The 22500-nt window shown below is 32.4% G+C and overlaps 1 protein-coding gene across 4 annotated transcripts in view; it reads right to left on the reverse strand.

Moving 5' to 3' along the window:
* LOC145284772 (uncharacterized) overlaps positions 1-22500 on the reverse strand; it is a 649584-nt gene that overhangs the window by 77492 nt on the left and 549592 nt on the right. For 2 of the 4 annotated variants that reach the window (XM_080133739.1, XM_080133741.1), the window contains exon 6: positions 16714-16803. The exons of the other annotated variants lie outside the window; for them this stretch is intronic. The gene's annotated coding sequence lies outside the window, so the exon portion shown is untranslated. The remainder of the gene's footprint in view (positions 1-16713; positions 16804-22500) is intronic. 4 annotated transcript variants of the gene reach the window in all.

Here is a 22500-nt window from a genome sequence, read left to right on the forward strand (position 1 = left end):
TTATAATACTACTACGATTGGTAACAATAATTTCACAAAATTTAGTATGAAGCATCCTTGATATAATAGTTATTTGAGAGTCAAAATTATAATATTACTACTAATACTACTAATAATACTACTACTAATAATAAGACTCTTGGTACAATTTGGCATAAACATATAATTTTGATGCTTACATAAAAAAAAAAACAGTCTCTGTTCAGTCTCGAAGTCAAAGGATATCCCCTGTAGGGGCAGCTGCGCATGTAATTGTGAGGCAAAGGTTGCATAATCCCAAACCATACCTCTCCTAAATCAGCACTGCTGGAGTCTAGTGGCAAGAAGAAGTCCAGGACGACTGGAAACAATGCTGAGATAAGCAGAGAGAGCACATACAGCACCTAGAAGTCCAAAATAGTCACCCATTTGGTACTGACCAGGCTCATTGTTGCTTAACTTTGATGATCTGACAGAAACTTGTATATCAAACGTTATTATGCCGTATATATATGCTTACATAAAGGCACAGCAAGCATCTTATAGCAACCTTTTCAGTTTATAGTGAAGTGGAATTATTAGAAGGTTGAGATGATAATTTCTAATATTATAGAAAAGAAACTTGTCTGTGTGTGTGTGTGTGTTCATTCTCTATGGACTACTAAACGGCTGGGCCAACTTTTTTTGAAATTTCATACAAAAATACATTATATGCCTGCCAGTGTTTTAAGATAGGCTTTGTATCAAAATGTCTTCAATAAGTATTGATAATCCAAAAAAAATCTGATGAAAGAAGAAACAGGCGATTTTGATCAAAGTTAACACCTTACAATGCCTAACATTACAAGTGCATTTGAGAAGCACAAGCAGAAAGGCCCAGTATATAAAAATCAACAGTAGTCTCTTTGATATGATAGAGGTGTGTTCGAAATAAATATTTCTGTTTAGAGCACAATTTAGCTATGATACTCGACTTTTGCATTTTAAACATTAATTCAAGCCAAGTAGAAAGGCCCAATATATAAAATCAACAGTAGGTTCTTTGATATGACAGGGGTGTGTTCAAAATGAATGTTTCTGTTTAGAGCACAATTGAACTATGATACTTGATATTTGCATTTTAAACTTTAATTCAAACCATTATATAAAAATAATTTTATAAAATCAACATTAGGTTCTCTACAGTGCAATGTATTGTGAAGTAAATCATTATGGAGAGGATTGAAAAGTGGACGATTTTACTGATTTTAATGACAATAAAATATGGGAGGGTGATCCTTATTCATTTCATTCCCGGATAACATCAGACTCCCTGCTAGTCTGTTTATATGCAAGAAGTGTAAGACAATAGAGATGGATGAGAAATTAGATGTGGACAAAGTATATTTGAATGGTTAAACTACTGAGGTTGTCAACAAGTTTTGTTAGCTTGGTGAAACTATGAGAACACAAGGTGAAACAAGTGCTAGTGTGATTGCAAGAGTTCAGAAGTGAATGGAATAAGTTCAGGGAATTTCTGTCAGAATGTTATGGCTGTCAATCAAAGGAAGAGTCTACTAGGCATGTGTGCACAAGGTGAAGGTGAAGGGAATGGAAACCTAGTGGGAGAGGGTTGAGGACAGGTGTTGCATGAACAGAAATGATATGAGAATGATATGATGGATGCATAATGTGAATCTTAAAGACAGGCTTAGGTCTGATGAGTCCAGAAGAAGATAAAATCTGGAGAGTATAGGGAGATGTGTGTAAAAGAGGAGATTAATAGTATGGTCACGTTGAAAGAATAGATGAGAGTTTTGGGATCAGTAGATGTAGAACAGTTAAGGTAGCAGGTCCAGTTCATAGGGAATTGGTAAAGAAAAACATGGGAGGAAGTGATAAAAGTGAACTTGAGAAAGAAGGATAAGTAAAGACCTGGCCAGAGATAGATTAGTTTGAAAGTCGTTCAACATCATATAACATGATGTAAAATAGACATTAAACTGATGATGATGATGATATTTAAATAAAACCTGTTAGATATGTTTTTTTTCTTTTACTTTATTTTTTTTAGATATAATGAAAATAAAATGTTAGCTTCGAATACCAAATATTATCCAATTTTCTTTAACATAAACTTGAGCACATCTTGTGGAAAAATGCTGATTTGCTGTTTACTTCCGATTCTGCTCTCAGATAAAATTTTTTTAATTGTAACTTGTATTCTTTATCATTTTTTTTGGTTTTTCTGATAAATCTTTTTTTTTTTTTTCATAAGTTGATCAAGAAAATGTTACAATATAACAATAAGAATCTTTCATCATCTTTTCTTGACCTTATCCTTAAGTTTATTTCTTCCTGTTCGCATTCCTCTCGCTATTATCCGCTTCTGCTTTCTTGCCCCCCCCCTCCTCTTTGTACCCTCCCCACTATTCTTCTACAATAGGTTTCAGCATTACATAACCCAAAACAAATCAAAACAAAAAACCTGGACTTCATATACCCCACTTTCTACTACTACTACTACTACTACTACTACGACTACTACTACTCATTTTCCACCCAATCGTTTTCTATTCCACAGAATTTACCTTATATTCCACAACTTTTTTGTTGATTTCTCATCGTTTCTCTCTCCACTCACCTGCTTCCCACCTAATATTCTTTTTTTCTTATATCCCTGAATCTATGCAACACACGACTTATAAAACTGCCATTTCTCCTAACTTGATAAATTTATTGGTCTGTCATTGATTGATTGCCACTTGAAATCACAGAGGACAGAAAGACGTTGGGGTTGAGGAGATATGTGTCCATGTCATTTGGGAATGAACAAACTCCCACCAAGGAAAGAGTCCATATGTTCCTTCTCCCTTTGAATCTCATACAAATTCAACTGCAAAAAGAAACAGACTTTGAACACTGGCAACCAAATGAAGCCAATGTTGGTAATTAGAGATCAACCCCTGCTGTTTTTAACCATTGTTGGATAACTAAAGAGTAATGGGAAAGAGACGAGAAGGAGGTATATATAGAGAGAAAGAAAGCAGGATCATAAGAGAGGGGAGAAAAAAAAGGAGAGAAAGGAGACAGGAGAGAAGGGAAAAAGGAGGAAAAGGAAAAAAGGAGGAAAAGGTAAAAGGAGAAAAAGTAAAAGGAGAAAAAAGAAAGAGTAGGAGGAAGAGAGAAAGAAAAAGTGAAAAGAGAAAAATAGAAAGGAAAAGAGTGAAGGAGGAAACGGGAGACAGAAGGAAGAAAAGAAAGGAGAAAATAAAGAGAAAAAAGAAGAGAAAGAAAGAGTGAGAAAGAAAAGAGAGGATGAATAGAAAGGAGAGGAAGAAGAAAAAAGAGAAAATGAAGCAGGGAGAAATAAGGAGATTTATATTATGTAAAAAAATTAATCAGTCGGAATTCAGAGCAAAATTTCTCGGTAGTAATGAAAAATGAATGTACTTTGATCAATCTTTCAAAGTTGTAAACGAAATTTGAATACTACAAAAAGTTATGTTATTAGAATCTGCTTCATTGAGAACAGCTAATATTCTGTAAAATAAATGCTGACTGAAGTTGCAAAAACTTGGAACTTACATACTAATATTAACTAGTTCATGGTAAGTCTTCTCTGATAATGATTCTATAAGGATCTTAAAATCAATTTAAAAATGGTAACTGAAGCTAATCTATTAGGTATTCTTTTACCCTAATTAAACTTCCAGTGCCAGTTCAGAGTTTCAAAAATCATTTATCATAAGAACATCGTTCGTTGATATTGAATGTATTTATTGCAGATATAAAGTAAAAACGTAAAAGGAAAGTGTGTGTGAATGGTCTTTGCACTTCATCGGTTTGTTTTTATACTTGTTAATTAAGTTAGTTCTAAAGTGTTTATGGATAGAAGCTGATCAAAAGATGTACAAACTTTACAAATAATTTGAATTGTTTTTTTTCTTCAATACCATCAAACGATAATGAATCATTCGAAGATTAAAAAGTTATGCTTCATGGACCAATGAGCTTTTCAATGAAGAACTTTTGCCTCAGACTACAAACTTAAAATAGCACCCTTGCTTGAAAAGTGTATATTTTGTAAAGCATATATATTACACACACACACACACACACACACACACACACACACACACAACGATTGCTTCTCCTTGACAAATGTTTACCATCTGAGTGCAGGTAGGTGGCTCTAACTCAGCTTAAATCTTACATGGACGTTCACAAGTGTGACACAAAAATTTTACTTCTGGTAAGAGTGCTTACATGTTAACTTTATTATGGCTTATTAAATGCCTTATCTGGCTGCTTCTAGATTTTCAGATTAGACCACAAATATGACAACATGGCACCGGAGATAGCTTCATCATAAAACCGATGATCCTGCCTTTGGATAGTTTACACGTCCTCTTTTGACAGAACAAACCTATTACACTATACACACACACACACACACACACACACACACATGTACATGATGACTAAAGATATGTCCGAACATTGGCACTGCTTCACTATTTGGTAAGTAGATTATTTATTAACCTGCTTTAACGTAACTTTTTAGCTCTGCTAGAGATCTAAATTCTTGAGCATAATGATTACAACTATGAACATTCTTCACAAGAGGCTCATGTATTTAATCATACCATTTTATATATTTACACACACACTTACTCACTGATAACTATATCTTTAAAATGCTTCAAATTGAGTTGTAACTCAAATGTTTCTTCAGGTTTTTCAAGAACATGTATGCTTTTCCAATAACCCAGCCTGGTTGGGATTCAAAACAACAACTGACTTCAAAGGTGCTATGTAAACAAGGTAAATTACTAAACAACATTTTTCTTTCTATGATTGGGGAGATCCCTGCAACATCTCAATTGTAGCTCAATATTGCTACCAACTTAACATTTTTAATTTCATCCGATTTCAGAGCTTTGCAGATTTTAACAAGATCTTTAGGATATATAATGCTTAATGCAAATATCTCGAATATCACTGCCAAAATTTTGCCATTCTTCTTTGACAGCAATAGGAGAAGGAAGACACTTTACTTGCTGTTGCATTTTTGTCTAACATTGAGGAAAAACTGCAAATGACTGGGAACTATGTAGTAATTCCTAATTCACATAAGTTTTTTAACAAACAAAACATATGTACAAACATACACACATTAATATAGGTGTCACATCTTTTTCAAGTGATGATGGCTACAACAGTATTAGGCTGGAAACTCCATCAGACTAGATGAATTCTTGTCTTGAAATTAAGTACAATCAAGAGACCACAAGAAAGATATTCTATAACACAATTAACTGATTAATTAGTGAGAGAAAAATTCATGGTCTTCACTTCTGTACTAACTTAACATTTGAGAAGTAAAGGCAAATTCAATAGAACATACAAAAATCTATGTATCTCTTACAGAGATGGAGTCTTAGTTCTAAAAATGAGCCTCTTGATTTTCTGAAAATTTTGATTGAAGTAAAATGAAACAAAAAGTGTAATGTTTACACACACACACACACACAGAGCATAGATCATGATATTATAATCATTAGATCACTATGGCCGGATGTTATGACATTTAAAAGATAAATGTTAAAATCTCAACAATATTTCTCGCGGTTGAGATTGGCCATGAGGTTTGTTCCTTGCTAATAGAGTTAGAGATGTCTTTGTGGCTAGTTTCAAATCTCCAGACCGGTAGTAATTGTGTCACCCTGCACTGATGATTCCTACAAGGATGAAACACTATTGTCTGTAGGTATTAAAAAATTATTATTGTAATAATTATTATATATATATATATATATATATATATATATATATATATATATGGTAGCTTCCTTCAGTCTTAACAGACTATGGATACTCACTTTAAAGGTGTCTGCGCATGAAATTTTTTGAAGGCAAGAATTGCACAATCTCCAACCACACCTCTCCTGGGTCACCATTGTTAAATACCAGTGGTAAGTGGAGGTTCAGGATGACTGGCAACAATGCCAAGATAAGCAGAGAGCACATACAGCACCTAGAATTCCCAAATGGTCACCCCTCTGGTACTAGCCAGGGTCAATGTTGCTTAACTTTGGTAATCTGACGTGATCATGCCATATATATATATATATATATATATATATATATACACACACACACATCTATATATGTATATATAGGTGTTTGCTATGTGTGTGTATATTACAATCAGCAAAAAGAGGATATTAGTTAAGCTGAATTTTTAGTGTTTTAAAAATGCTAAGCCAGCCAGAACTCCTACCACCTCCCAAAATAAAAAGGCTAAATTCACAAGGGCAACATATTTGTAGAAGCAAGGAACGATAAATTATGTTTCCAATTTAAAAAAAGAAAAGAGACCACAAAAAAACTGTGTGGCCGTGTGGCAATAATGGTAATAATAAAGAGGCACCCATTCCACCCAAGCATGTCAAGTGCTTTTTTTCATTAACTTCCAACCCAGACCTCCACAAGTCAGACCTCCACAGTTTTCATGTGGAGCACATTATATTCAAATAAAAATAATCTCGTTAATATTAGTTAATTAGAAGATAAGAAAATATTCTTTCTAAATTTAATTTCTAACTAGGGATTCTAATTAATGTTCCAATACGACAACCAGGCTAGCGAAACAAGCACCCCAAACCCGACCAGTCATCTAAATGGCGACGATTTTAAGTGGCGTCTGGGATGGAAGTTCCTAAACTACTAAATGTCAATTCTAAGAGAATGGATATAGGAATTGAGGAATTAGTAGAAGGAGGGTGTTTATTCAACAGAACAGAGTAACTTTTAACACTATACATTCAGAATTTAAATAAACTTTCTTTCATAATTGAAACTGTAAAAACATTTTAAGACCGTGCTGAAATCGGCTAGGCTTTAAGTTTAGAGCAAAGTATTATATTCATCTCTTTTATGTTGAAAGATGTGATACGAGGGCTGAAAAATGGGATTGAAGAGTCAGTACTCCAGCAGAAGAAAACTGACCTGCAAAAAATGCCTGAACAGCATTGCCGGCATTCCTAGGCAAGGGCGCCTTAGGCGATTAGAAATAAATTAACCTCTTCTCAAAAAGAGAAGGCAAAGCCTAAGAGGGTGGACCTCGTAGAACTGCACATGAGCAGCATCACCACAGTCAACAGAGACAAGACTATCATAAAAATGGTGTAGACTGTTGGGCTTGAGACCGCCCACAGCAACACAAGAAGCAAAGATGAAGCATATCTGTTCTGATACTACATTTAATCTATTCTCTCTGTAAAGGGAAGATCCTTCTAGATTGAAGCAATTTTTATTTTTATCCCAATACAGAGTTTTGAGGAGCTGGATTTTCTACACATTAAAATGCAATTTTGTCTTTAACCTTTCCCTCGTGAGGAGGCAAGAAAATATGAACCATGTTAAAATGAATGCTGAACAATATTTGGATTATGTAAAAAAATAAATGAATGAATGACAATAGAAAGAGTTTTTTTTTTTTTTTTAATGTAAAGGCAATCCCTTTGGATAACGACAGATGTCTAGATTTAATTCTTTTATCAAAACTGGAATTATTCAATTTTTGTAACAAAACAATTTAAAATATAACTTAATTTTTCCTCTAAATGGCATTTTCTTTTTATTTTATGCTATTTTGAATTGGGTTTTACATGACGTCAAATATTTTATTAGAAAATATTTTGTCAAACATGGTAGGCAATATATATATATTTTTTTTTATTATTGATTTTTTAAAAACTTTTTTATTAATTAACAATTTATAATCTTGATTTCAATTAATAAAGAAACTGTTCAATAACATTTTAATATATTTTCCCCACAGAAACATTTTCCATTGAAATCAATTAAAAATCAAATACATGATTTAGTTTCATACAAAATACAAACTTTTGCATGGAGTATGGAATAATTCAGAATTTTTTTTTTTCAACTCTTTCTTGATTATTTCTGAAAAAAATGTTTGATTTTGAATCAACGGTTTTGTTAAATAAAAACTGATTGTAAATTCTCAAAACAAATGGTGTCATCCTATCAAAACTACGAAATTCTTAAGTCAGTTCAGTTGTTTATTAAAATGGTGCCACAAGCTAGACAAACCAGAAGAAATGACTTTGCCAGTCTATTTTGTATTTTTTTAATTCATGCCCTCCACTCCTGATCAAAATACAAGTTATTTTGAGAAAATCTGGGTGGTGACTAAATGATCAAAAGTATTCAACAGAAATTATGAATCGCCATGTAGGTAAAATAAATGCATTGGAATGATTATTTTTTATTGGGAATTATTCTTCTCTTTGATATTATTCTATCCATAAAGTTGAATAAACCAGCAATTTTTAAATAAATAGATTATTTCAATAGCAAAATATGAATTTTTGATTATGGAACTCGCTCCAGACAACACATGAAGCCACTTTTGCAAGGAGTTAAAATAAAGGAAAAAAAAAATCATTATGATAAAAAAAAAAGCCAATAATTATATTGGTTAAATAGATAGATTATGATCCAGAAAACAGCAATTCTTTCCCATTTTTCAGAAACATCGTTCATGGTATTTGATGACTAAAGGACAAAATAATAGAAGCAAGAGGTATGAGGCTGGCAAAATTAAACCCAATGTTCACTTTCTGTTCTCGTTGTTTTCTTCAATGTATTATCATATTAATATCGTTAGCAATATATAAATTTATAATGAAGACCCAAAATAGTGTCTTTTCGCCTACTGTGACTTTTGATATTGTCCCTAATTTATGCGAACCATCATTTTAATATAATAATAATAATCAAGCAGAAGTCTTTATACTTTCATTTTTCTCTTTATTTCTTGTAAGAAAATATCAAAGCTTCGCAAAAATAATTCAATAAAATAATGTTATTTCATAAAAAAAAGTGCTTTGCTAAAAATTGATTTGACATCTTTTTAATTTAATAAATATTGCGTTTCTTTTTTTCCCTTAACATTAGTGAATTAATGTTAATATATAACCGTTATAATGGATTTGATTTACCCATGTTGTCTCCAATACGGTTTATTACATATTGAATTCCACATCTTAAATATCTACTTTTTCTTTCAATATACGATGTATGTATATTTAACATATTTTTACCACAAATTACTTAAAAGAAATATGCTTCAATTAAAAAAAGAACAACGAATCAATCGACTCAGACAGGCTATATAGTCCTTCAGTGAATGAATCAGTTTATCTCATTTAATTTGGAACAAGCAACTGATTTGCGATTCGGAAAAAAACAAAAAAATTAAATTAAAAAATATCAAAATACAACTGTGTAGCTTGGCATGTTATGTTAACAATTAAGCCAGTCAGAAGAGAGAGAAAGAGAAGTGGAGTGTGCTGATTAAATGACGAATGCAGAAGAGAGAAACGGGTTATTTCTTCTTAAACAAGTATACGAGGCAAAGGTAAACTGTTTTTCGGAGACCAAAATACATTCTGGTGAATAGTGTTTTATATATTTTATTATAATGGTTTAGTTATTTTGTTTTATGGCATATCAACATTTTTAGGGTGATTTTATGCCAAATTCAGTCATTTTTTTTTTTGTAAAATTTTCATACTTCAAATTCTTCATACCATGAAATATTTACAGAAATAAATTTGATAAAAAAAATTTCCCCCAAAAAATGAGTGATTATTGAGAAAAGTGTGAATAGACGAACGATTTGGAGCCAATTTTACACCCCTATAATGGTCCCTAGGAAGGCAACCAGAGTTATCCCGGAAAATCTGTTTTGGCAAAAATTTTCTTTCACCATGATTAATATTTGTGGAAAGGTTTTAAAAAAAATTGAAGGCGTGGTTATTGGGAAAAGTGCAAGCAAACGAACGGTCAAATGTGAGTGAATTACTAGGTCCAATCTGCAAATGATCGATTGTTTTAGCCATTGATAGGTGCTACCACTCTTGGTGAGAAATAATGGTAACTCCCAGATTGCAGCTTCACCATTATATATAATTTTAAGGTCACACCAAGAAACAGGTTGGGACAAATAGAGTCAGTATTGTGGAGTCAAAAGCCAGGATTCCAAAAATTCCCACTCCATAATCTTCCAATATTTAGACAGTCTTATTCTTTGGATATTAAAAAATTTAACTAAGCATTCTTATCAGTCAAGATGTGACTACTTTTAAAAGTTTTGATTCTACAATTCTTATTTTAGCAGTTAAAAAAGAGAAAACAAGTTTAAATTAAAAAGCTAATGAACTGGGAATCACACATTTAGGAGTGGAGCAAATAGGCTGTCCAGGGCAGTTTAATGCCAAATCCGAAATTAGTAAATTTGAACTCGCACTATATTTATTGAATTGATTTGTCTGTTTAATAGCAAATGAACACTTTTTGGGTTGTTCAATGTCGAAACACAATACTTACTGTTGTCATATAGTGGGATTCTGTAAATATATATTTCTATATATCGATACATACACTTCTTTAAATTTGTGTATCAGCTAGTGGTATAACATTGTATGTGAGTGTATATACATGTGTTTTTCTATGATTGTCTAGCGTTGTGATCGTCTAATTTAGAGTTCGTTGTGTGTGTATGTACGTTTAATTACAGTTTATGACGGAACAAGAATATACATAAATGCCTTTACGACACAAAGGCCGAATAATACTTATTTGGGGTTTCAACACCCGGCCAATCTCCAGATATCTGGTCCATCTTTGGTCTTGTTTGATGGGAAGCTGCAATGGAAATTCTCCAAGAAATGACAGAGCCTCAGGTTTTTAATCATGGCAACATTTTATTCCAGAATGCTTTCCCCCATTTTGAAAGTTGCAATGCTGATTCTGACTATCGTCATTTCTGACCCATTACGATCTGAAGACTGTCCCTCTTTTGACTCAGACTGACTCAACTAATTTCTACATTTCTCCAAAAAAGACCATCTCCCTTTCTAAATGACGTCATCAGTATACGTTACTAAGATAATCACCTGATGTTTTTACATGTCATTATTTCTAAGTTGTCATTGTTATAAGACTTTTAAGTTACATTTCTAAATTAATGTAAATAAATATTTATTGTAAATATTTTGATTATTCTAAAACATATTTTAGCTGACAAAGCTCTTTGGCTTGAATAGTCATAATAATCAATTAGTACACCTTCGGCGTTACCCCTAGATGCTAACATAAAACAACACTGTAAACGATTCTATATATATTATTAACTGTACACATTTTAGCCAGCGATTGACGATGCATATTGTTCCTAACAGTATGTGTGCTTATATTACCACAGTAGATAGGACTGGAAATGAACCAGGCATCCCCAACTTCAAAATTTTAGAATCAATTAGGAATACATTTTCGTCCTGTATTGAGCTAGGGCTAGAGACAGTAAATATTTGTGAAGTTTATTTTCTCTCAGAATCTTTTTTCAGTTTATTAACAATCAGAATTGATTTCTTTAAGAAACAAATAAAATTAAAAGAATGAAAATTATAATTTTTAACAAAGAAAAAAGATGTTTTGTTTTTTTAACAGCGACAATGTTTTCATACCAATTTTGTTTCATGATTCTATGTCTTTGCTAATAAATTGATACAATAGTTAGACAATAGAGACATGCATCAGAGGTGATGGTGTAACGTTGTTGTTACATTTTAACACGATCCAAAAGTCTTGCAAAAAAACAAAGAAAAAGAAATTCGAAAGTTTTTTCTATAGAAAGAATAGGTATTTATTACCGGTAGTTTCAACACTAAGCCTCTGACACATATTTTCAAAGCCAATGGAATATGGTTGCATTTCTGCTTTGTTCTCATCTTGAGTGTTAGTCTCTCAATGTCACCTCCAACCTTCTTTAGGTATATCTTGTCAATATTTGGTTTGGTTTTATGGCATATAAACCTTTTTCTTTTTTTTTTTTTTGATATTTAATGCAGAGTTCCATAATTTGGATTTTTATTTTATTTTTTCATGGGTTAGATATTTTAACTTATTTATTAAATCAAGTCAGCCATTTTATGTGTTTTATTTGGGGGAGACGACGTTAAGTTTAGATTGAGTTAAAATTATATTCTTTTGTATAAATTTACTTTTTTCAGAAATGTTAGTATTTTGTTAGAATTTATTTTTGTAAATAGTTCTTTCATATTGTTGACTTTGTAATAGTTTTGCCAGATATGCACGAGATCGCTATAATCCAAAAGAAAGTGTTTTACCGTAAAGGATTCTTGGCATACCAAACATTCTGGAGGGTCCTTTTTTCTTTTTCCTTTTTTTTTAAGCAGGAAGTTATGTGCATGTGCCCTATGCGAATGCAGGACAAAATCACTTTCTCTCTGCATGATTTTCTGAAATCTGGTAACCATTCTTCTATTGTGGGTTTGATTTTGAAAAAATTGTTCTTTTGACAGTCATTCCATTGTTCTTGCCATTTCTTCGTAATGAGATTATTAATTAGTTGTTTGTAGTCAGAGTGTGAAATTTATATATTGCTTATAATGAGCTTTAGTGTGTTTTTGGTAGCTATGTCAGCTTTTTCATTGACCTGAATTCCAAAATGACTGGGGATTCAGCAGAATTTGATATTTTTGTTTTGTGAAAGAGTATGTATTCTTTGTAATAGATTGAGGAGTAGCAGGTTATTTAAGTTTTGGTTCTTTAAGGATTCTAGTACTGATAGGGAGTCTGAAAAAATTATAACTTTGTTGTGGGTGAGGTCAGTAAGAAGGTCTAAAGCTAGGTCTATAGCTGTGTCTTCGGTACTAAAAATTGAAGCATAGTCTGGTAATCGCTTCTGTAAAGTAATCTTATTGGATACTACTCCTCATCTAGTTCTATTGTTGTCTTTGGAATCATATGCGTAGATAAGCTGATGGTTTGAGTATTTTTCCTGAATGTTAAGAAGTTCTTCTTGATAGGATAGGTTAGTGGATGAGTTTGATTTTTTAGGAGTTGCTTAGTTCAAGGATAATTTCAAGCTCTTTTAGTAACATTGCAAGCATATGTTGTATTTTTGTGGACATCGGCAATATTACATACCTAATGTGTTTCAACAAGTCATATCTTTTTTATTTGTTGATCAATTTTTAAAAAAATTACATTGATGAAAAGAGAATAAAATAAGCATTCCAATGATGTTAATTTATTTTTCTTTTATGCGTTCAATGATTTTATGCTCCAAGTTAAAAATGAAAAAACGGTAAAAAATGACAACAACAAAAAGGAAAACAGATTTTTTTAAAGTTTACATTTTACTCGTTATGTTTGGACACATATGCGTGGGGTTAAATTTGATTGGATATGTCTGAAATTTTACAGGCTATATAAGCATAGAAGTCCATCTCTACTGGACTTTGATTTTTTTTTTACGACCATAGGAAGCAAAGTTACAGCCGAGCAAAGTTGATGAAGAATATTTCAAAATTGAGAGAAATCGACATATATCATTCATTTTCATATAGATAATAGTTTCAGAATTATTTTCATGTATAATATGTAAATATTTGATAATTATTAATTGCACGGAAATTTCTTTAAAATGCTTTTATAGAAATCAAATCCACTTACAGAAAACGGTCGACTAAGCGTGCCATGCGCTGAGCTGACTAAAGTATTCTCTTAAAAATAGAAAACTGTCTAACTAGACTAGTCATTTTTTTATTCTGAGTTTGTCAATTTAAAAAAAAATATTTTCAAGTTTTTCAAATTTGATTTCCAAACAATAATATTCTGTTGTTTTTAACGCTAGTACACATGCACTAAAAGTGTTAAAAAACGACAAAATATACTAAGTACATGCGTTTAACTTCTTATTTGTACTTAGGTAGAATTGTGTTTTATAGTGGTAAAAAAACCCAAAAAAAAACCAAATATATAACAAATAAAAGGTACTTGTGCACTTATGCTACCATGCTGAAATAATGACATTATTTAGAAACCTATTCTTAACATGGGGAAGGAAGGGTGTTTTTTTTTTTTTTTTTTTTTCAACTATTCTGTACTTTCATCTAACAATTAAATAAAAAAGACATCGTGAAACTTGAATCTATTTTTAACTCATTGTCAAGACCATTTTTTCGAATCTGTAAAACAAACACGTTTTTTTTTTAACTGAGGATATCTAAATAATAATTAGGTGGTTCAATAAAAAATTTCATTGTGATGCATTTTGTAAATTTTTGCCTTGTTTACCTCCTTAACATTTTTATTTAAAATGACTACCTTTTAAGGTTTTTGGGTATGCTGAAAACGAATATCGCATTTAAATTTTCCGCAAATAAGTAGCTTTCCAGATATTAAGCAATGTCATTTCTTACGTTGTTGCTGGTGGTCATCTTGGTATGCGCATTTGTGCATAGTTTCTCGGGGTTGTGTTTATGTGTTTGGGCGTACCAAGATGGCCACCAGCGATAACATAAGAAATAACATTGCTTAATATCCGGAAAACTATTTATTTGGAGAAAATTTAAATGCGATATTTGTTTTCAGCATACCCTAAAACCTATAATTTTAAATGTTAAGGTGGAAACAAGGTAAAAAATTACCGTTTTATTTCTTGTTCATGACAAAATTTACCAACAACTGGTGAATATATAGTTGTTGCTTATCAGGATTCCTGGTATCCTGCTACTGTGAAAGTTACATCGATAATTCATGTAGAGTACGATTTATGGTTGCATCTCAGAAAATAGGGGTATATTTGGGGCCAGATAGAGAGGATTTACAAAATTGAAAATTGGACTGGTCCCAAAATGCATGTTCTGATTGACTATGGGAATTTTTATCTTTTACAAAAATCCAAAATCTATATGAAAAATTTTCTTTGGTTTATTTCTGAGATTAATTCATATCTACTCAATTTTTTTTTTCTTTGCGGGGACTAGTAAATATCGGCCATGAATGCTCTTTAGGCATTCAATGGCTAAACCCAAATAAAGCTCTCCTTTGGTGAGGCGGCAGGAAAATGCTTATTCTCAATAAAACTATATTTAAATACTACTATAATACATAGTTTTGTTCATAAATAGACACCTACTGTATGATACCATGCACCAGTTTAAAAAAAATTAAATTTGTACATCTGAATTCATAATTCATGGCTTATGGTAAAGAGATACATCAGATTTGACTATATAATCAGAAAGAGCACACAATTTTACATATGAGTGCCAAGTTTCATGAAAATAGCTTGAAAAATAAATAAATGGTGGCGAAATTACTGAATTCCTTGAAATGTTGAGGTCCGTAATTTAGCCCACTTTTTCTAAAGAAAAATGTCCACAGAAAAGCCTAAATTTTGGCACTTAAAATTCTCATAACTTTTGAACTACTGATGGTATTTGCATAATTAAAACGGTTTTAAGCATCTTTTACATAGCTTTTTTCATGCAAGTTGATGAAATAACAATTATCTAAAAAAAAAAAAAAAATCAACTTGTAATGCTACTTTTAGTAGCCAGGATGAAAAGCTTAGTTGGTTAACATTATAGATGTTGGTGATTATCACACCCATGTCTTCCACTAGTGGTTTCATACGAAGACCAAAAGGTTTTATAGCTTTTACTTTTGGTATTTGTGATTGAAGATACAGTTATAGACTGTATTTGTTGACTGTGATTTTTTCCTATTATAGAGAGAATAATCTAGTGGGTTTGCAATACAGTCGTAGGTAGGATTGTTTGGGCAAGAGAGAATTTTAGTCAAGTACTTTAAAGGTTCGTTTGTTGCGTTGAATTGATAATAGAGGTTTGTTGACTACTGCATAGAGAATATTGATAGAAGTTCAGAAGGCTCCCAGTACAAGTCTGAGACCCTGATGTTGAATGGTGTCTAATGACTTTCTGGTGACACCATAAATGAAGCTACAGCATTTCAACCCTTTACAGTGACAAATGCGACACGCAAACTCACAAAGACACTCATCAAGCATTGTAAGCTCCTGGAACTCACACTGACCTCAATGACAGAAGTTATCCGAGAACACAATTAAGTTTTGTAAAAGGAAGTAGAAAACGAAAAGCATCAATGTTAGATGCATTTCGTCTCAGGAAGCCAATATCTTCAGACAGCCTGATCTGGTAACACCAGATATCTTGTCCAATTTGGTAATCTTTCTGATAATTTGTATGAAATTTTGAACAAAACTTCACGGGGATAGCATGCTCTTGTTTTGTCAGCTATAACAGGGTACAAATCTTAAATAATTTGCAATTGTATTCTTGGCATTGCCTACAATGAGAATTGAACCATTAATATTCAGAACTGAATTTCACTTAGTACTTTATCAGTAATATCCTGGGTCTTTGCAGACAATTCTAATATGAATTCTGAGAGCCTTAAACCTCTTCTAGTTTTTGAATGTGCAGTCTCCTGACTTATCACTATAGATCACTATTTATTACTATATATTTCTTTTTTAAGGGTGACCTTACTTATTATTTATAAATAAAATCTATAATAGGTCTGCGAAACATGTTGTGAGAATAACATTGAAGATGAGAACAGTAATCCAAAACATCCAACTTATCAATGGTCATCTCAAAAATTGAGAAAGAAAGAATTTTTTGTTTGTTTACTGGCATTTATAGATAATTGATCAAGAAAGTGAAAGAAGAAAAGTAAGAGATGTGGAGAGGTTTATCTGCGAGAGATACCTTTGTGTTTTTTGTTGTTGTTTGAATCTTATTTGAAGTAGGGACTGTTAAAACATCTGCCTAGGCAGATGAGAAAATACATAATACTTACCTGACAACAGGATGACACTGACAGACCTGACAGGTGTATGGAGGTATGAGAGAATGAAAATATCTGGGACAAATTCTCTTAATTCAATTCCTTTAAAAAGAATAAATAAAGAAATTTCTTAAAAAACAATACAAGAAAAAGATAGAAAAAAGTGGAAGTCAATCAAAATACAATATGTGCGTGTCATATATATATATATATATATATATATATATATATATATATATATATATATATATATATATGCCAACAATATTTTGTATTCCAACGACTATATTCATTCTAAGAAAGAACAGAAATTATATCATATCTTTTAAAATTTCTAATAGTTATACGTCACTGAAAAAAAAAATCAGGCTATGTTTTTGTTTCGTTTGGAGATAGAACAAAGACATCCATTTCACATGACAAACAACAAATATATTTTCAAATATACTGGTATTTTATTTATTCAAATCAATCATCCCAATGAAGTCTTGAAATGGAGATGAAATGTTGATGAACATACAATTTTGATTTGTTCCCTTTTCATCTCTCCATTGAAATATTATTTCCATCGCGTGTGTGTGTATGTATGTCAGAGAGAGAGAGAGAGAGAGAGAGAGAGAGAGAGAGAGAGAGAGAGAGAGAGAGAGAGATAGATAGATAGATAGAGAGAGAGTTTATTCAAAGGAATAAATATCTGACAGAAGTGTTAGTGTGAATACCATTATTAAGTGAAGAAAAAAAATTAAATGGAACAGGAAAAATTAACATAAAATCATATTTATATTTTGATATTTTGCTTCAGTTAAAAAAACTTTGTCAGAGAATAAAGATTTATTGAGAGAAATATACTAAAAGTTGGAAGTGAGATAAAAATGAGATTCTAGTAGGTAGGAGTGCATTGAAAAATGATTTGTGGGAAAGTTAATAGTAAGTGTGTAGGTGAGTGGAAAATATAGTAAAGAGTAAAGTTAGAAGGTTAGGGTTAGAGAGAAAGGAAAAAGAAACAGGAGAGAAAAGTCTAGAAATATAGGGAAAGGCATATTTGAATCAGTGACAAAGTTTTTAAGTTGATGATGGGTAAAAAAAAAAAAAGTGGAATGTGGAATTTGGTCATTGGATTTTTATCCAAATTAACGGATTACATTTTGTTCACCCTTGATACTTAAGCTAAGGATTTTGTGCAAATTTTTTTCTTATTATCTGATTTATATCTATACCAAAATACATAATTATATACATGTATATATACAGAAGGATTTACATTTGCTTCTACTTTAGGAGTGTTGGAGTTGATTCTTCTCACACACACAATTTTCAAAAGGAGTCACTCCAATTCCAATCTTTTAATGTGCAATATATCCCTTAACAAAATCAAATTCCTGACTGTATTTTTAAATAAGTCAACTGCTTCATCATTCCTAAAGTATTAATCACCAGTCTTTAAATTTATTTTCTCTTTACAGAGATAAGAATGAAAAATGTCTACTCTTTGTGAGATGAAAAAGGATAGGCTTTTGTAGGATCTCTTGAATTTAAAAGTACAGCCTTTGCACCCCTTTTTCTCCTTCCAAAACTGTATACAATCAGAAACAGTACAGAGTCAAATACATTTCACTTGAATAAAATGCTGAATACTGATCGCAAAAACAAGATAAATACATTTTCATAGATTATTATTTAAAGTTACTTTTATTTTGGCCACTAAGGATTTTTTCTTGTTGATTTTTACTGCACCTAATTTTTCGAAAAATATTTTTTTGAAATTCGAGTTTTAATCGATTCAAAATTTTTTAAATTATTTTTCTGGAAATATTTGTGTTAATTTTTTATCTGGAAGATATTTTTTTCTTAGATTTGAATTTTTTTTCTCCCCTCCCCCACGCCTCATAAATGAAAATTATTTTTAAAAATTGAAAAATTTATGTATACATCACAATTTTTACCACATTTGAAGAGTATAGATTGAAAAAATATTTTCTGCTTTTCATTTTTATTGCAAAGGAAGTTTTTTTTAAATTATTTTTCTTAAAAATCACAAATTAACTGTAAGAAAGTAAATAATCCATTTCACTTTGAATCCTTTTTTTCATGTGCACGTAGATTTGAGATTGAAGTTGTGACCTTATGAGTAATGATTAAAATACTGATTTAAAAATTATGTCATATCTTTATTAAGTAGAATTCTGTATTTCGATTTCAAAGATAAAAAAAATAAGTAGCAGGTTGTTTGAGCAATTTTTTTTTTTTTTCAAAAATTTCCCATCATGCATGAGATGCTTGCTTTATTTATCCTCATCTAGCTTTTGTTTTGGCATTATTATTCATTTTCATTGTGTTTGTTGCTTTATTGAACCCAATCATGGGTCTGAAGAATGATGCAGATATTCAAGGAAAGACGCTTGCTATGGAAATGAAGCTGGAAATAATTAAGAAATATGAGAATGGCATGCGGTTGAGTGCCAAGGAATATGCTCAAAATCTGTCTACAATTGGTATCATCTTGAAGCAGAAGAAAACCCTCAAAGTAGCAACACATTGTAAGAGCTTGACTGACATTTAAAATAAGAGGAGCCATTCCCATGATGCAATGGAGAGACTACTTCTCATCTGGAGTAAATAAAAGGAAATCACAGGAGAAACCATAAATGATAATCTGTCAGAAAGCCATCACCATTTTCAGTAACCTCGTGCATACTCTGGCAAAACGTGACCTAGGTGAAGGAATGTTGCAGTATTCGCTACAGACATCTCCAGAGTTCAAGTGTTCATGGGAGTGGCTTAAGAAATTCAAGAGATGGATTGGCATTCATTCGGTGGTGCAGAATGGGAAGGTTGCTAGCTTGAATACAACAGCGGCTTAAGCCTTTGTTAAGAAATTCAAGGAGTTAACTCCTCTGCAGGAAGAATACATTCTACAGCAAGTTTTTAACTGTGATGAAACAGAGCATTGTTTGGAACAATTACCTGGTTGGCGTATACCACCGTAGAAGGAGCCGCCTCGGTATAAGCCTATGAAAGATAGGATTACTCTTGCTTTCTGACATTGCAAGTGATGATTGTAAGGTTTAGCCTGTACTGGTGTATCATTCAGAGAATCCTTAAGCCTTCAAGTCTCACAAAACTTTCGGTGATGTGGAGGACTAATGCAAAAATCTAGGTAATGAGGCAGTTTTTTGATAAGTTGATAAACCTCACATTCGGTTCGATTGTTAAAAATACCTGAAAAAACCACCAACTTCTGAAATGTTTGCTTGTGTTGAACAATACCCCTGCTTCCCCACCCGGAGATAATATTCTCTCAGACTATTCTTTAATTGTCATTCTATTCTTTCCATCTCACACAACCCTTTTCATGCAGTCAATGGACCAGCAAGTGATTTCTAATTTCAAGAACCTGTAGATGAAACATCTCTTCAAGCAAGGTTTTGAAATCACTGACCGCACCACTCTCACCCTCTGTGGATTTTGGAAGGACAATTTCCGTCTTGTGATATCAAGCTTGGCAGGAGGTTTCACGGTATACCTTAAACTCTTTTGCATGAGACTTTGAGAAGGTGAAGCAAGAACCACTGAAGTTCATGAAGATATTCCTCAATCTGAAATTAAGGAAATTGTTTCACTCGGAAGTTCAATGGGGATGGTGGTCAATGAAAAATACATTGATGAACTTCTCGAGGAACACAAACAGGAGCTTACCAAAAATGACTTGAAGGATGTGAAGGTTATGAAACAACACTGTTCAGGAACAGTTCTCTATCAGCAAAGAGAAGAAGGATACAAATACAACAAATTAAGAAAATCTATCTTTGTATGATAAACTGGCAGAAATCATAGAAAAGAAAAACCTTGAAAAGGTTCGTACAGGTCATTTTCTTGCACAGTTTAATGACATCCCGCCATCCGCATGTCATTTCAGAAACATTAACAAGTAGATATAAACAAGCTTCTTGAATCGTTTTTTCTTTTTCAAAGAGGTCATCAGTAAGCCAAGGTGAAGGTCAAAATGATCCAAATAAAAAGAAGTAAAGAAAATGATAAAAATTAAAAACTGAAAAAATAAAAATTAAATTGAAGTATTTTGTAAAGTTTGGCCACCAAAAGGTAATGTTCCACATATGCATATAATTTTTTTTTTTTTAATTTACTATTGCATTATGTTCTAATATCTATTTAATTTCCAGGTATTAACGGTTAGGTTGAGTACTATTTGGCTCTTATTTTATTGTGGTTTCACCGTTATTATTATAAAATTTTATGTTTTTACATGGTTTGGAAAGGAGTAGGTGATTTACATGCAAAATGCCTTTCATGATATGCAAATTTCAAGATGCAAAAGCCAAGTCGGAATCAATGAATTTCATAACGAGAGGTTTCACTGTATTTAGATTTCTTGAAAAATGAAACCAAGAAAAGGATCTTTAAGCAAAAAGTTTAGATTTTATTCATGAGGAAATTCTTCAAAATTCTTAAAAGTTTAACTACTATTCTCATTTTGTATGTTCTCACGTTTCAGTCACTGTAACCTCCTATTTTTTTCAGTCAAATTTGGGAATCTGTATGCAATTTCTATGGAAACCTTTATTGATCCATGTTGGCAGCTTACTATCGTTTTAGTATCATTGTTAATATTAAATCAATATAGATACCAGTCTGTTAAATCCAAAGTAGCTGAGTAGCGGCTTGGTTCCCACCAGTTTTGGCAAATAGCAAACAGAATCCTGAACAGAAGCGTCAGCATCAGAAAAGGCCAAACTATTTGCCAAGAACTTTACAGCTAATTCTACCCTATGCGACGAAGGCCATCAACTCCCCGTATTTCCTCCTGTAACAGACCACACGCTATGTAACATACAAATATCTGTGCATGAGGTTGCCAAGCTAATCAAGAACCCTGATTCCAGTAAAGCAACTGGCCCTGACAGCATTCCAATTACAGTGTTGAAAAAGCTTCAACAAGCACTTGCCCCCATACTTACAAAACTATTTAAGCGTTGCCTTAAAGAGAAGTGCTTCCCACACTCTGGAAAACCTCATCAGTATGCCCTGTATTTAAAAATTCCGGTGATAAGTCATCTCCCTCTCAGTACAGACCAATAAGTCTCCTGTGTATCATGAGTAAGTTGCTGGAATCCATATTAAATAAAGAAGTAGTCAACCCCCTCAGCAGAAATAACCTTCTTAGTGACATGTAATATGGTTTCCGTTCTGCCAGATCTACAGCAGATGCGCTAACGGTTATATCTCATAGGATTAGTGAATTTCTTGACAAAGGCTTCCTTTCTAGGGCAATTGCTCTTGACATATCAAAGGCCTTCGATAAGGTTTGGCATAAAGGCCTACTTCACAAGATTTCCAGCTACGGTATAACTGGAAATGTTTTCTCAATCATTAAATCATTTCTCTCTGATAGGCTCATAAGAGCAGTGGTTGATGGGCAGAAATCAGAGACCCTCAGTATTAATGCTGGAGTCCCTCCGGGGTCCATCCTGGGTTCAACTCTCTTCCTGATTTACATCAATGATCTCCCAAAATACATACTTAAATCATTCGTTGACATCTATACTGATGACACAACCATCTATGGCAACACATCAAAGGCTGTAAATGACAAAGTTCTCTCTGATTCTCTTTCCTCTGATCTTGAGCACACAGTACAGTGGGAGGAAGAGGTGGCTGGTTACTTTTAATGCATCTAAAACCAAGCTCCTATCTTTACATCATCAACCCTCTGATCCCCATCTGGCATCAATTGAAATGGATGGCTCTCGTCTAGGGGAGGCTCCATGCTTCGATAAGCTT

This window comes from Euprymna scolopes, chromosome 9 (genome assembly GCF_053919585.1).
Source record: "Euprymna scolopes isolate OS-2025 chromosome 9, ASM5391958v1, whole genome shotgun sequence".
Taxonomy (NCBI): Eukaryota; Metazoa; Mollusca; class Cephalopoda; order Sepiida; family Sepiolidae; genus Euprymna; species Euprymna scolopes.